A 6,270-nucleotide genomic window follows, 5' to 3' on the forward strand; every position below is an offset into this window, starting at 1 on the left:
GGTAAATCATAGCTAAATCTGTATATATATTTATATATTTCCAACTGAAGTACAACATTTATCTTCTGTGGAATTATTTGCACACCATCAATGAACTGATGCTGTTACATGTACTTCGAGAGAGGAATTCTTAGTTTTCATCAAGATTATCAACTGGTCTTTGTCTCACCTGAATAGCAGAGTGAGACTAAGGTGTCGCTTTTCCGACGGCGGCGGCGTCAACACCAATTCTTAACCAAACGTTACGTTGTTGTCTCGCCCACCAGAAGTGAAGGCGAGACCTAGGGATCCAAATGTCGTCCGCCCGTCACAAACCTAATGACACATCACAACGGTAACTCGCTTTTCAACCAACTTGGATGGTAGATGGACTTGGGGGACCTGCATGTAATGCTGCAGTCGGAGGTCACATGTTAAGGTTAAAGGTCATTTTCAGGTCAACGTTAAAGTTTACATGCAAGACTCTCTTACGACTCCTAATTCCACAGCCGTAAGTCACTTTTCAACCAAACTTGGATGGTACATGTAGATGGACTAGGGGGACCTGCATGTGATGCTGAATTTCCATTCTGTCATCTGTCCACAATTTCAAAATGCTACCACTTAGCCATTTCAAGTCCGATTTCAATTTTGTTTGCTTTGTATGATATCACTTGGTGGGGATTCAAAACTTCTACACAGAATGATTTTCTTCTTTAACTGACCGATTTGTACTTTTTTTCTTCTTCCATCTTGTAGGACTATACGAGGTTTACCAAACTTTTACACAGAATTTTGAACTTTTCAGTAGAAAATTACTAGTGCTAATTTATGCGAAATTCATGCGAAAATCACAGAAAATGCCTAATCTTTATTTGTTGAGAGATTTTGATATTTTTTCATCCATATGGTAAAACTTCATGAAGATTCTGAACTTTTCAGTAGAAAATTATCTATGCTAATTTATGCAAAATGTATTCATAAATAACTTAAAATGCTTCTTCCTTATTTGCTGACAGATTTGATTTTTTTTCTTCCATCTGGTTCACCAAACTTGTACATAAAATTTTGAAATTATGTCTGTGAAATTATTTATTCTAATTTATGAAAAATTTATTCATAAATCAAAAAATGTTTTTCTTCTTCATTTGTTCATCAATTTCAATTATGTTTGCTTTATATGATAGCTTGAGGTGTTGATTTTGCTTTATATGATAGCTTGAGGTGTTGATACAGAATTTCAACAGATAATTTTGAAAATTCATTAAAGGAAATTTATGCATGTATTTTCAAAACTCACAAAAATTATTCATTTATTTGTAGATTGATTTTGATTATTTTTGTTCCATTTGAGAGCTACATGAGTATCACCAAGGTTCTACACAGAGTTAAGAAATTTTGACTCGATAGTTATTTAGGCTTAATTCATATGAAATTTATTCATAGATCACAAATAATGCTCCTATTTCATTTCTTCATCAATTTCCATTCTATATCCTCAATTTATATCACCAATATAATTCACTACAGTGTCAATTGGGCTGAAATTAAAATTGTGTTAAATTTTGTTGCGAGATGCCGGATGAGCTCCATGTCATTGATGTGATAGTATAACATAAAGTGAATTAAATCTGGATTGCATTGACTGCATATAATAAGTATACTTTTTAGTGATTGATTGATCAATATTGTTTTCTTAAAAGGAGGTTCCAGGCTGGAGTTATTCCTATCTCAATAAATACAGTAAAATTAACATAGCAACATGTTGAAAATATGATCAAAATTGGAAAAAAAGTAACAAAGTTCGTGATTTTAAAGGGGAATCCAACCCAAATAAAAACTTGTTTTTATAAGAAAAAGAAAAATCAGACAAGTTGATAGGTGAATATTTGAACAATATTGGACAAATAACAAGAAAGTTATGAATTTTTAAAAGTTGTAAATATTGGTAATCACTATACCTATGGAGACTTCAAATTGGCCGCTTATGTGATGTCATAGTGATGTAAGGCAAGGACTACTCTTCCATGTACTTCAATACATATCATGGCTTAAATGTCATTTTCCCCAAAAGTTTTATTTCAAATCGTATTTTTCTTTCATGAGGACATTAAACAATATACTACCTGGGTTATATTTAGATTACTGCCCCAGGGGAATGGGGAATTAGGAGAAAACCACAAATCCCTGATAATAAAGTACATGGCCTATGGGAAAGTTGTCCTTGCCCCTTGTCATAATTTACTTTTTTCTTCACCAGTTATTTAGTTGCCAATTTGATATCTACATGGTATTAGTGATTTCAATTTTAAAGCAGCTATAACTTTATTGCTTGTCCAATTTCTTTCAAACTTTCACCATTCTGTTTCATTCCCCTTTAACCCTAAATAGACTGGGCTATTTTGCCGCCTAAAAAGACTGGGGGGGCTGATTCAGCCCCCCTTATGATCTCGGCCGTCGATCGTGCGATTGCGACGAAAATTAGCACACGCGTTACCCATGGCATTATCTACAAAACTATAACATCAAATTGTGCAAAAAATCTCATGTCTCATTAATTATGCTAATTTATGCGTAAAATCATAAGTTTGCTCTGATTAAATAAATAATGCCCCTGAAATGCTAATTTTTGTTTCACATACTCTAGATAGGCATCTGATCAAATTGATTTTTAAAAAAATTCAAAATCACATTTTTTTAATGTATTCTATTGTTTTCTGAATTTCTTTTGTATTTCTTTGTTTTTATTGTTTTTTCAATGGAATTGTCGGGGACTTTATTTTGACAATAAACAAGATAAAATTAATTGATTTTAAGCAGTAAAAGGAAAAATAATGATACATTTATGAATTTTGGCTAAGAACACTATTTGCATTGGATTTGTACACAAATTCACGTTTTTGAGTAATTTTGGGTCTGCATGCACTTACGAAATGTTGCGTAATTTTGGAACCGCGTACTAGGGGGGTCACAATTTTGGTCTAAAAAGTTGCGCGAGACTTGAAATTAAAGTCAGCGAGCGACGCGGTCAAAAAATTTCGCGCAACGGATTTATCGCGAAAAATGTCGAGGGGGGGCTGAATCAGCCCCCCCCCCCCCAGTCTTTTTAGGGGTAAAGATTTGCATTATTCCAATGAAACAGTCCTGGGCATGTCTTCATGAATGTACATTAGGTCGGCTGATGTCATATCCCAATTTGTTACTTTGTATTTTATTATATTAAATAAGGTTTATTCAAAATAATTTTAACAAGAACTAGAACAATTGGATTGACATCTCATTAAGTGCTTTAGTTTAATATTTATTGCCACAATTTATTTCATCACAATGGAAGCACATTATTTACATGTATGAAAAAATGAAACATATGATTTCATATAACAACATAAGAAAGGGGAAAGTGTGAATGTGACATCATCAGCCCACCTAATGAATATTCATTAATATGTGCATATAACAGTTTGTGCTTGTAACAATTTCCACAAAATATTGACAAACTTAAACTTTCAAAAACCTTGTTGATTATCCAATTTTGATGAAATTTTCAGCATTTTGGTCTGTAAATTATACTCTATTCATTTGGATATATTTTATTTTATCCCTTTAACTTCTTAATATATTCATAGTATTTGTTTTTCTTCTGTCATATGCATTCCATATTGATTTTTTAAATGTCATTCAAATTTATCTGTTATATTGCATATATTATTGACAGTATTATTTTATTATACTAATGTCTTAGTGTCAGGACCATGATGTAAAACAGCTGTGCTGATCATGTTTTATCATGTACGATTACTTCAAAATGAATAAATTATGATGCAATGATACAATGATAGAAGTACAGAGAAGTTTATACCTCCCAAATCATAAATCTAATAAAAATGAATATCATGAACAATCATCTTTACTCTAAATAATTTGATACCAATTTAACATGTATGTGGTGTGATTACTATGATTTAACATTGATTTGTGTCATATGAAGGCTCATATGAAGGCTGCCCCCCCCCCCCCCCCCCAGGTTTCGTGGAATATTTCTGAAATGCTAAAGGAAAGCATTGCAAAATGGGGATCAGGACAACTACCCCCGGACAATTACCCCCGAGGACAATTACCCCCGGACAATAACCCCCTGAGGACAATTACCCCCCGGACAATCACCCCCAAGGACAATTACCCCCCGGACAAGTACCCCCGGACAAGTACCCCTCGCCTGAGAACATTTATGCCCTGACAATTACCGCCGAGGACAATTACCACCGGGAACAATTACCCCCCCCCCTCCCCCGGACAATAACCCCCAGGACAAAAGGAGTGCACAGAGTCATACGTCGGTCGGCCGTACGTTTCATGTCCACGTAAGAAGTAGTATCTTGGAATCAAATGAACGCTGTAAGAAAAATGTAAAAGTGAGCTCCATCTTTATCCTTAGGCAGATCCAGGAGGGGGCGAGGGGCCCCCCTCCTATTGGCGGAGCAAAAAATTGAAAAAAGAGGAAAGGGAGGGGAAAGAAAAGAGGAAAAAGAAGAGGTAAAATAAGAGGGAGGCGAGTGGAAAAAAGGTCAGGGAAAGACTTGAAAATGATTTAGAAAATGTATTTCATGTCACTATAATAAATTTTTCGCATAGCCTGTTCGATGAAATACTTATCTTGCTAAATAGGCTTATATGTAGATGTAGGTTCATCCCCGAAACAATTTTAAATTCACTATCACAAACAGATTTTGCAATATATTCCATTTTATCAAGTCTGCATTCCATGAAAAAAATAGCATTACAATGACCTATCAGGGTATAAATCATACATTCCAATGATACCACACTCGCATATGATATCACACTACAAATTTTAGTTGCAGACCTCCTTTTAGGGGATTATTCAATATTAATAAAGATTTGTTGAAAAGTGAGAATGGAATGAAGTTAATAATTATTAATTCAAATATTCAGTTGATACTCTATAGGTTTTCTTTTTTTTCAAAGGTTTTCATGGGACTGTTTTGTTGAATTGGAAAATGGAAACTATTTAGAGCATTGCGAGTTATATATGCATATCGAATGCTAGCCAATTTAGTTTTCTATTACGAGAAAAGAAAAGTTGAAGGTAAATAGTTGTCAAGTCTATTTTCCTGAATTATATGCTATTACACACAGGTAGCCCCCATTTTCATATTTGTTTTGTGGCCTCGATGATACAAAAAAAAATGGACACATCGTGGTACAAAATAAATTTCACCAAGTCATGGCCATTGTGAAAACTCCCAAGCCAATGTAAATAAAGGACTTGTTGTTCATACTTACGTTAATTACTTTATTTACATAACTTTATATTATGGTTTAGCACCAGTACCTGAAAGAAAGTTTTAAAATAACAAATACCATTAGTCCTTAATTTTACATGAAAAATCTAAAGATCCTCATGAACAAAATGTTTTTAAAATGCTATCTGTTAATTTATCCTTGGAAGGGGAAGGGGTTTCTTTTATTTGATATGATATAACATAATTTATGTTAAATAATATAATACATATATATGTGTATACAAGCTTTATATATATATTTATTTATATATATATACATATATATTTATATATATGTCATAAATTGTTAAATCAAATGAATCACTGTTATATTTTATTGTGTATTTTTATTTCAGCGATGAAAATTTTATAGAAAATATAGTAAAATTTTTGAAGAAAGATAACATTAGAATCACTAGACACACTGGCTAGTCATTGTCAAGCAAAAGCTTTGGAGGTCAATGGAAATATAAACACAAATTTAAACATTTTTAGATGAATTTGCAACGACCAATTTGTTATATGCTTTAAATAAAATATTGATGTAGGTGGTAATGAAACACAAATTCGTTTAACAAATTTTTGGCATTACTCCTATTTGTTTAAGATCGGTATGCTCGATCTGTATTGAAAATCATAACATCAGCATGCTCGATCTGTATGAAAATCATGAATCATACGTCAGAAAAAAAAGCCTCTTAATTTACTAAACACAAATTCGAAAAAAGACGAATCGTGAAGCAATGACAAGACAAATTGTCATGAAATTTAACGACAAGTTTAATGATAATTGTTATACAAGGAATAAATCAGAATTGTAATTTAAAAAACATTGGAGAATTACAAACTCTTAACACATTAGTGAAGAAACAGAATGGTTACATACCACACTTCATGATAATTTAGATTGAAATTTTGATAATTTTATTGTGTTCTAGGCAGTCAGTATTTCTGCATTAAACAGTTCCTGCTTATCATTCATAACAAT

This window comes from Lytechinus variegatus, chromosome 16, assembly GCF_018143015.1.
Source record: "Lytechinus variegatus isolate NC3 chromosome 16, Lvar_3.0, whole genome shotgun sequence".
Classification (NCBI taxonomy): Eukaryota; Metazoa; Echinodermata; class Echinoidea; order Temnopleuroida; family Toxopneustidae; genus Lytechinus; species Lytechinus variegatus.